Genomic DNA, 11300 nt, shown 5'->3' on the forward strand with positions numbered 1-11300 from the left:
CCCACTACTTGGCCCTGGCCTTCCCCTGTGCTGGGTCATATAAAGTTTGCAAGACCAAGGGGCCTCTCTTCCCAATGATGGCCGATTAGGCCGTCTTCTGCTACATATGCAGCTAGCACTTTGGAAATCAGTCTGGCATTTCCTCAGAAAATTGAACATAGTACTACCAGAAGATCCAGCAATATTCTATCTTTATTTAGTGCATTTGTTGTTCTGATTATTATGTGTCAGGAGGAATTTCTTTTCTGGTCCAGTCTGTTTGGAGGTCTGTAGGCTTCTTGTATGTTCGTGGGCATCTCTTTCTTTAGGTGTGGCAAGTTTTCTTCTATAATTTTGTTGAAGATATTTGCTGGTCCTTTAAGTTGAAAATCTTCATTCTCATCTACTCCTATTATCCGTTGGTTTGGTCTTCTCATTGTGTCCTGGATTTCCTGGGTGTTTTGAGTTAGGATCTTTTTGCATTTTGTATTTTCTTTGATTGTTGTGCCCATGTTCTCTATGGAATCTTCTGCACCTGAGATTCTCTTTTCCATCTCTTGTATTCTGTTGCTGATGCTCACATCTATGGTTCCTGATTTCTTTCCTAGGGTTTCTATCTCCAGAGTTGTGTCACTTTGGGTTTTCTTTATTGTTTCTACTTCCCTTTTGAGGTCTTGGATAATTTTGTTCAATTCTATTAACTGTTTGGTTGTGTTTTCCTTTAATTCTTTAAGGGATTTTTGTGTTTCCTCTTTAAGGACTTCTACCTCTTTACCAGTGTTTTCCTGCAATTCTTTAAGGCCTTCTACTTGTTTAGCAGTGTTCTCCTGTATTTCTTTAAGTGAGATATTAATGCTCTTCTTAACATCTTCTACCACCATCATGATATATGATTTTAAATCTGAGTCTTGCTTTTCGGGGGTTTTGGGGTATCCAGGACTGGCTGAGGTGGGAATGCTGGCTTCTGATGATGGTAAGTGGTCTTGGTTTCTGTAAGATTCTTAGGTTTGTCTTTCGCCATCTGGTAATCTCTGGCGTTAATTGTTATAGTTGTCTCTGGATGGAGCTTGTTCCTCCTGTGATTCTGTTAGCCTCTGTCAGCAGTCCTGGGAGTCCAGATCTCTCCTGAGTCTCAGTGGTCAGAGTACTCTCTGCAGGCAAGCTCTCCTCTTGCAGGGAAGGTGCACAGAGGCCTGGCATTCAGATCTGCCTCCTGGCTGAAGATGTAGGCCCGAAACGGGGCCTGTCCCAGAAGATGTGTCCCCTCTGCAGTTTGCACACTCACCTGCACAGACTAGTCTCTGAGGGACCCTGGACACAATATGGCTCTCTCACCTGCTCTGGTGGACAGAGTCTTCCCGGGTGGCCACCTTTCCTCTGGCGGGGAAGGTGCCCAGATGTCTGGAGCCTGAAACAGGGTCTGTCCCAGAAGCTGTCTTGCTTCTGTCTGTCCCAAAGCTGTGTAGCTTCCATAGTCCACACTCTCACCAGTGCAGACCTGGGCAACCCGGAGTAAAGATGGCTCCCTTACCAGTTCAGGCAGTGAGAGCCCTCCTGGGTGGAACCTCTCCTCTGAATCACACAAGAAACTAGAAACATATTTTTTTCAGTAATTAACACAGTGTGATCAAATATCTTGCAATACAAACTTACACTGAATCAATATTGACACTCTCTTTCAGATAAGCTAGGAATCCAGACTACAAAACATGTATTTTCCAATGATATTCGAGACAGGGGTAAGGAAAAAATAAACATGGTAAATTATGCCAGGGATCTTAAAGCTTCTTCTTGGAAATGACCAATACAGGTCACTTCAAGTTCCATTTTACTGCACCCCCCCCCAAAAAAAATGTTACATAACCAAGACTGAGATCAGATAGACAAAGGAAAATAATTCTACCAATAAAGCCAGAGAGAGAAGTTTCATTTTTGAGTCAGGGCTAGTGAGTAACACATATATTTCAAGATATTTTCTTCCACATTCGTGCTAAGGGAATCATAAAACTGAAAAATAAATAAATAAATAAAACTGTGCCATGAGGTCAAAATAGATGCCTGTAAAGTAGCAAAGGTTATAATCATTTATTACAGGTGTCAGCAGATATTTGAAACACCCGTAGCAACTGAGAGTCTTTCTTTAGAGCCCAGCAAAGTTGAAAGGCCTGCACAGAATGTTCCTCCCTTCAGAATTCTCTTGAATGGAGTAAATATTACTGCTGTCAGTCACCCTAGGAAACAGCAAATATGGAAAGTATGTGTGTCCTCAGAGACATGTGGCAGGATAGAGGTTTGGCCACAGACCGGGAAAAGAATGGGTCATACTACTCTTTTTCACTTAATGGGGTTTGGGAAACGTGGACTCTCATGTGACAGTGGAGCTTTTTCTCTCTTGCTGTGGGTCTTGGCAGAAATGTCACTTGGTCAAACATCTAACCTGCAAACTTTATCCAGCATGACGGCTCCATTGTTCTCTTCTGCTCAATGCCCTTCATCGTCCTAGCACTTGTCGTGGTATTTCATGCCTCATCTCTTTCTTTATTCCTACTCACTAGAACGTAAACTATGGAGGAAAGAATTTTGGCTATATCTCAGGTGCTAGAAGGATGTTTAGTGTGTAGTAGCCTCTAATTAAGTACTTATTAATAGATAGATGGCTGCAGAGAGCTCCTCCCAGTGAATCGTTAGTGGGGAGGCATGCTTTAGTCCAGAGAACTCAGCTTGGTGGTCTCTATCCTTAGAAAAAGTATATGTGATGGCCTTAAGCACATGAACCCTTGCTTCATGCATAATGAATATCTCACTGTAAGAATTTATGTGGTAAGATCTTTCTGCTAACCCAATGCCTTCACGAGGGTATCACTAAACTGTCTTCTGGTCCACAGCAATCTTCTTTGTCTAGTTAATATTAGATAAGCAGATTATTTCACTCATTTATATCCATAAATATAATATAAATGTATCTATAAATTATAGATAATCAGATACACATTAGTTGTTCTTCTTTCTTGGGAAATCACTCTGGGTCAAACCTGGGTCAGTGGCATGAACTGTCTTGATCTTTTCCCCACTTTCTACAGTGTTTCTAAAATGTATTCATCCTTCAACTCTCTTGTATGCCAACAATGATAGAAGCATTCCATGACCCCTGAACTAAGCTAAGTGCCACTTCTAATGCGTTTCTAGTACCTGGTATATTTCCTGCATTGTGTGAGTTAAATCTAAGCTCCATGAAGTCTATAGCCAGCCTGCCCAGTTTTCTACTGTACACAAACTGCCATATGACTGTATCAATGTAAACAAATTTATGTACTAAATAAATTGATTAATTAATTAGTTACATGGAATTGTTATGTCCCAAGGAAACTAAAGTATACATTAAATAGCATCTAAATTATGTGTAAATAGCTTCTTTGTGGACATGCAATACCTTTTAAATGTGTAAGGGTGCTTCTGGCATGTTACATACATTTACATAAGGGAACTATTGAATTCAAAGTAGTGACCTTGAAACTATGTATCTCCTTAGCTAGAGTACACTAAAAATACTACCATTAACATCTCTAAGCTGCAGGAATATTCTGATTGTTTTTAAAGATAATCTTTATATTTATAGAAGTTAGAAATGAATGAGCTTGAAAAAGATGCAGTTAAATTCAATCCAGAAAGTTATGATACAGGCTGAAAATATTCTTGTTCAATTAAGTAAGCATATGAAATTTACATAAAAATTCATTGGGTCACAATTCTGATTCATGCAGTGTAAATGTAGAAGCAGATTAATACTAATTCTTACCTTAGACTATAAACTTTATTTCCTTTTAAAGGTAGTCTCTCCAATGCAGAACAATTAAACATCATATCCCAGCATAGGAGGCAATCTCCTTCCCTCAAACTCTGACATTTGAACACACAGTAATAAAATTATGAGTCGCCTCACATGTATTATAACCAAACACAGACTCTTAAAGCTTCTGAACTGTAGTAAAAGAATTCAATGGTGATCTCCAAGATTTTTCTTTTAATCTTTATGACTTTCGAAAAGACCTAGTCTAATTTTACTGTTGCTCAAAGAAGTATATTAATTAAATCAACTTTATGTGCTCACTCTAAATTATTAGACTATCTATGAAAATAACCATACATTATTCATGCCCATGTATTAATTGTCTTCACAAGAACCAGACCAAGGTATCTTTTCCAGAGAGATAGAAGTACTTCTGCTTCAGCAAGCTGCTGACAACTTTTGTACATGAAATGGGCTGTCAAAGTAAAGCAATTGTGAGCACAAGTTTGGAGTCATGTGACCTAAGACTGAAACCTACTTTTCTGTCACTTATGACAAATAACTAGTCATCCAGAAGCAATGACAAGAGCAGTGACTGGCACCCTGAGTGAATGGCTGTCTAGAGAGCGCTGCTGTCCTATCAGATAGTGAACAAATCACCTAAATTCTCTGGGACGATTTCCTCTTGATAAAGTGGAAGCCCCAACACCTACTTCACAGAATATAGCCATGTGTCTATATTGAAAAAAAATTAAGTAAATGGCACCTTCCTCCCTACCCATCAAATACAGTTTGACCTTATCTAGATGTGGCATGATTGGAACATCGTCCTCAGGATTAGCTTCCATTTAGGGAAACGATAGGCTATGCTTTTTACTTTGGTATCATGTAATAAGCAAGGAGCATTTTTTTTAGTTGCCTGGCAGTTATACCTGCTTAGTGCTTGGGTCAAATCTGATTAAATGCAAAGTCCTCCCTTGAGCTCCATACAAGTAATTCCTAGTTGTATGCCTCATAGGCCATAAAAGGAAAAGTCTGTCCTGTGTTGTCTAATATTGCATAATTAAGAAAGGGAGGGAGAAAGGCAGTGAGATGTCTCAGTGGGTAAAACCACCTGCTACCAAGTTGGAAAACATGAATTCAGTCCCCTACGTGGTAGGAGGAGAGGGCCGAGTCTCACAAGTTGTCCTCTGACCTCCACACATATGGTCTGGCACATGAGCATACAAACATAAAAGTGTGTGTGTATGTGAATACATACAAACACACACACACATATGGTCTGGCACATGGGCATACAAACATAAAAGTGTGTGTGTATGTGAATACACACAAACACACATGGTTTCACTTGGGCGTGCAAACATAAAAATGTGTATGTATGTGAATACACACAAACACACACACACACAAGTGCACGCACACACACACACACACACAGAGAGAGAGAGAGAGAGAGAGAGAGAGAGACTAAATGTATGTATGTATTTCTTTTTAAGTGAGACATAAATTTGGGGTGTAGCTTCTGTATAGAAGCACAATATTACAATGTAGGCCCTTACCCAACATTTGATGTATTGTCTATACATTTGTCGAATTATACAATCTATTTACAACCTCATATAAAGACGTGATAAAATACGCACTGAAAATATACTTTGTACTGAGGAAGTACGTAGGGTTTGCAAAACAGTGATTCAGCTTTTAGTTTGTTAATTAGCTCAATATAAGTGGAGATAATTACATGGAATTAACTGAAATCCTAAATCTGTATGATTTTATACCATAACAAACTAAAGGATTACCACTAACCTCTCTCTCTCTCTCTCTCTCTCTCTCTCTCTCTCTCTCTCTCTCTCTCTCTCTCTCTCTCTCTCTTACACATATATACACACATACACATGTTTTCATTTGAAAAATTCTCCATAAATGCCCCCAAATCTACATAAAGAGGAAGCTGAATGCTAAAATACTCTTTGAGACAATTGTACATCTAGGATATTTCTACAATTACTCTACAGAGTCCTAAAATTTGAAGCCAGCTCTAGAGACTCAAAAACCACATAAAAGAATCAAGTAAGAAAATCTTTTGCAGAATGCTCAAGGCAGACTCTGCTCATGGGAGAATCAATGTGAATTCTAACCCCAAGGAGAAAAATAGAAAATAATAGCACAAATTTCCCCTAGAGCAGAAAGGTTTTGATCCCACCACCTGCGAAATGTTATTGAGTGTGTTAATTAAAGATTCTAATTTATCCTGCTCCAAAAGTCTTGACCCTGAATGATGAGGAAGCCAGGTTTATCAAACACATGAAATTCCTTTTTTTGTGCTGGCTGTAGTCCAATGGGCCTCTCTTCATGGGAGAGCATATTCAGGCGTGTTAGGAATACACCTGGCTTTGTTTGGAGCCTGGGATATCTTGTTTACTCTTTCTCTAATGTCTACACCTTCACACTGCTACATTCTGTTGGCTCTATCTAGGATTTATATAATTCAATAAATATCTAACAGTTCTTCTACTGGAGATAATAGATTATTAAAGACATTTAATAAATAATGAAGAAAAATGAAGAACATTGAAGAATTTAAAGTCAAGGAAGCTAGAAAGTACCATTTCTTTTTCTTTCCCTTTTTTTTCTTTCTTTTTTTTTTTTTTAGATATTTTCTTTATTTACATTCAAATGTTATCCCATTTCCTAGTTGACCCTCCGAAAATCCCCTATCCCCTTCCCCCTCCCCCTGCTTCCCACCCACCCACTCCCATTCCTGGTCCTGGCATTCCCCTATACTGGGGCATGGAGTATTCACAGGACCAAGGACCTCTCCTCCCATTGATGACTGAATAGGCCATACTCTGCAACATATACAGCTAGAGTCAAAAGTTCCACCATGTGTTTTCTTTGATTGGTGGTATAGTTCCAAGAAATTCTAGGGGTACTGGTTAGTTCATATTGACGTTCCTCCTATGGAGCTTCAGACCCCATCAGCTCCCTGAGTACTTTCTCTAGCTCCCTCATTGAGGACCTTTTGCTTCCTACAATGAATGACTGTGAGCAAGCACTTCTGTATTTGACAGGCACTGGCAGAGCCTCCCAGGAAACAGCTATACCAGGCTCCTGTCAGTAGGCTCTTGTTGGCTTTTGCCTAGTCTCTGGGTTTGGTGGTTGTTTATGGGATGGATCCCCAAGTGGGGCAGTCTCTGATTGGTCATTCCTTCAGGCTCTGCTCTGTAACTCCTTCCATGGGTATTATGTTACCCCTTCTAAAAAGGATTATGAGCTTCTGGACTAATATCCATTTATCAGTGAGTGTATGTCATGTGTGTTCTTTTGTGATTGGGTTACTCCACTCAAGATGATATCCTCCATATCAATCCATTTGTCTAAGAATTTAATAAATTCATTTTAATAGCTGAGTAGTGCTCCATTGTGTACCACATTTTCTGTATCCATTCCTCTGTTGAGGGACATCTGGGTTCTTTCCAGCTTCTGGCTATAATAGGCTGCTATGAACATAGTGGAGCATGTGTCTTTATTACATGGTGGTGCATCTACTGGGATGCCCAGGAGTGGTGATGCTGGATCTTCCAATAGAATTATGTTCAATTTTCTGAGGAGCTGCCAAATTGATTTCCAGAGTGGTTACACCAGCTTGCAGTCCCACCAGCAATGGAGAGGTATTCCTCTTTCTCCACATCCTTGCCAGCATCTGCTGTCACCTGAGTTTTTGAACTTAGCCATTCTGACTAGTGTGAGGGGGAATCTCAGGGTTATCTTGATTTGCACTTCCCTGATGATTAAGGATGTTGAACATTTTTTCAGGTGTTTTTCAGCCATTCAGTATTCCTCAGTTGAGAATTCTTTGTTTAGCTCTGCACCCCATTTTTTCATAGGATTATTTAGTTTTCTTGAGTCCATCTTCAGGAGTTCTTTATATATATTGGATATTAGCCCGCTATCGGAATTAGGATTAGTAAAGATCTTTTTTGCAATCTGTTGGTAGCCTTGTGGTCTTATTGACAGTGCCCTTTGCCTTACAGAAGCTTTGCAATTTTATGAGGTCCCATTTGTCTAACAAATCTTAAAGCACAAGCCATTGATGCTCTGTTCAGGAATCTTTCCTCTGTGCTCCTATCTTTCAGGCTCTTCCCCACTTTCTCCTCTATAAGTTTCAGTGTCTCTGGTTTTATATGGAGTTCTTTGATCCACTTAGACTTCTGTGTTGTGCAAGGAGATAAGAATGGAGCAATTCACATTATTCAACATGCTAACTGACGGTTGAGCCAGCACCGTTTGTTGATGATTCTGTCTTCTTTCCACTGGATGGTTTTAGCTCCCTTGTCAAAGATCAAGTGACCATGGGTGTGTGGATTCATTTCTGGGTCTTCAATTCTGTTCCATTGATCTACCTGTCTGTCGATGTACCAGTTCCATGCTGTTTTTATCACAGTTGCTCTGTAGTACAGCTTGAGGTCTGGCATGATAATTCCACCAGACATTCTTTTATTGTTGAAAATAGTTTTTGCTATATTAGAATTTTTGTTATCCCAGATGAATTTGCAAATTGCCCTTTCTAACTCTGTGAAGAATTAGAATATTGGAATATTGACGGGGATCGCATTGAATCTGTAGATGGCTTTTGGCAAAATAGTCATTTTGACTATATTAATTCTGCCAATCCATGAGCGTGGGAGATCTTTCCATCTTCTGAGATCTTCATTGATTTCTTTCTTCAGAGACTTGAAATTCTTGTCATAAAGATCTTTCACTTCCTTAGTTAGAGTCACACCAAAGTATTTTATATTATTTGTGACTATTTTGAAGGATGTTACTTCCATACTTTCTTTCTCAGCCGGTTTATCCTTTGTATAGAGAAAGGCCATTGACTTATCTGAGTTAATTTTATATCCAGCTACTGCACTGAAGCTGTTTATCAGGCTTAGGAGTTATCTGGTGGAATTTTTAGTGTCCCTTATATATACTATCATATCATCTGCAAATAGTGATATTTTGACTTCTTACATTCCAATTTGTATTCCTTTGATCTCCTTTTGTTGTCTAATTGCTCTGGCTAGGATATCAAGTACTATATTGAATGGGGAGGGAGAGAGTGGGCAGCCTTATCTAGTCCCTGATTTTATTGAGATCGCTTCCAGCTTCTCTCCATTTACTTTGATGTTGGCTACTAGTTTGCTGTATATTGCTATTTTTTTAATATTGTCAATTAGATATTTTCTTTATTTATATTTCAAATGCTATCCCGAAAGTTCCCTATACCCTTCCCCCACCCTGCTCCCTTAAACACCCACTCCCACTTCTTGGCCCTGACATTCCCGTGTACTGGGTTATATAAAGTTTGCAAGACCAAAGGGCCTCTCTCCCCAATGATGGCAGAATAGGCCATTTTCTGCTATATTTGCAGCTAGAGACACAAGCTCTGGGGGTACTGGTTAATTCATATTGTTGCTCCACCTATAGGGTTGCAAAGCCTTTCAGCTCCTTGGATACTTTCTCTATCTCCTCCATCGGAGGAGCCCTGTGTTCCATCCAATAGCTAACTGTGACCATCCACTTCTGTGTTTACCACGCACGTTTAGGAATAGGCCTTGAATTGCTGATCTTTCCAAGACTTTTATCATGAAGGAGTATTGGACTTTGTCAAATGCTTTCTCAGCATCTAATGAGATGATCATGTGGTTTTTGTCTTTGAGTTCGTTTATATAGTGGATTAGGTTGTTGAATTTCCATATGTTGAACCATCCTTGCATCCCTGGAATGAAACCTACTTGATCATAATGGATGATCATTTTGATATGTTGTTGGATTCGGTTTGCGAGAATATTATTGAGTATTTTTGCATTGATATCCATAAGGGAAATTGATCTGAAGTTCTTTTCTTTTTTGTTGGGTCTTTGTGTGATTTAGGTATCAGAATAATTGTGGCATCCTAGAATGAATTGGGTAGATTACCTTCTGTTTCTATTTTGTGGAATAGTTTGAGGAGTATTGGAATTAGATCTTCTTTGAAGGTCTGATAGAATTCTGCACTAAACCCATCTGGTCCTGGGCTTTTTTTGGTTGGGGGGACTATTAATGATTGTTTCTATTTCTACAGGGGATATAGGACTGTTTAGATCCTTAATATGATCCTGATTTAATCTTGGTACCTGGTATGTGTCTAGAAAATTGTCCATTTCATCCAAGTTTTCCAGATTTGTTGAGTATAGACTTTTGTAGTAGGATTTAAAGGTTTTTTGGATTTCCTTGGTTTCTGTTGCTATGTCTCCCTTTTCATTTTTTTTATTAGATATTTTCTTTAGTTACATTTCAAATGTTATCCCATTTTCTAGTTTCCCCTCCACAAATCCTCTATCCCCTCCCTACCTCCCCCTGCTCCCCAACCCACCCACTCCCATTCCTGATCCTGGCATTCCCCTATATTGGGGCATAAAGTCTTCACAGGACCAAAGGCCTCTCCTCCCATTGATGACTGACTAGACCATCCTCTGCTACAAATATAGCTAAAGCCACAATTTCCACCATGTGTTTTCTTTGATTGGTAGTATAGTTCCAAGGATCTCTGAGGGTACTGTTTAGATCATATTGATGTTCCTTCTATGGGGCTTAAGTACCGTTGAGTTTCTTAGGTATTTCTCTGGTTCCTTCATTAGGACCTTGGACTCTGTAAAATGCATGACTGTAAGCATCCACTTATGTATTTGCCAGGCACTGGCAGAGCTTCATAGGACACAGCTACATCAGGCTCCTGTCAGCAGGCTCTTGTTGGCATCTGCCTAGTGTCTGGGTTTGGTGGTTGTTTATGGGGTGGATCCCCAAGTGGGGCACTCTCTTATTGGTTATTCCTTCAGGCTCTGCTCTGAACTTTGTCTCTGTAACACTTCCATGGGTTTGGGTATTTTGTTCCACATTTTAAGAAGGAATGAAGTATCCACACTTTGGTCTTCCTTCTTCTTGTGTTTCATGTGTTTTGCAAATTGTATCTTGGGTATTCTAAATTTCTGGGCTAATATCTACTTATCAGTGAGTGAATATCATGTGTGTTCTTTTGAGACTGGGTTACCTCACTCAGGATGATATCATCTGGATACATCCATTTGCCTAAGAATTTCATAAATTCATTGTTTTTAATAGCTGAGTAGTGCTCCATTGTGTAAATGTACCAATTTCCTATATCCATTATTCTGTTGAGGGACATCAGGGTTCTCATTTCTGATTTTGTTAATTAGGATACTATCCAGAGGGAGACATCTTGTGCTCCTAAAACAAAAGGATATACCTTCTTCCTAGCACCACATGGTACCTCCTCCAAAATTGACCATATAATTGGTCACAAATCAGGCCTCCACAGATACAAAAATATTGAAATTATCCCATGCATCCAATCAGATCACCACAGACTAAGGCTGATATTCAGTAACAGCATAAATTATAGAAAGAACACTCACATGGAAACTCTACTCAAGGATTCCTTGGTCAAGGATGAAATAAAGAAAGAAATTAAAGACTTTTTAGA

The sequence above is a fragment of the Mus pahari genome, chromosome 2 (assembly GCF_900095145.1).
Source record: "Mus pahari chromosome 2, PAHARI_EIJ_v1.1, whole genome shotgun sequence".
Taxonomy (NCBI): Eukaryota; Metazoa; Chordata; class Mammalia; order Rodentia; family Muridae; genus Mus; species Mus pahari.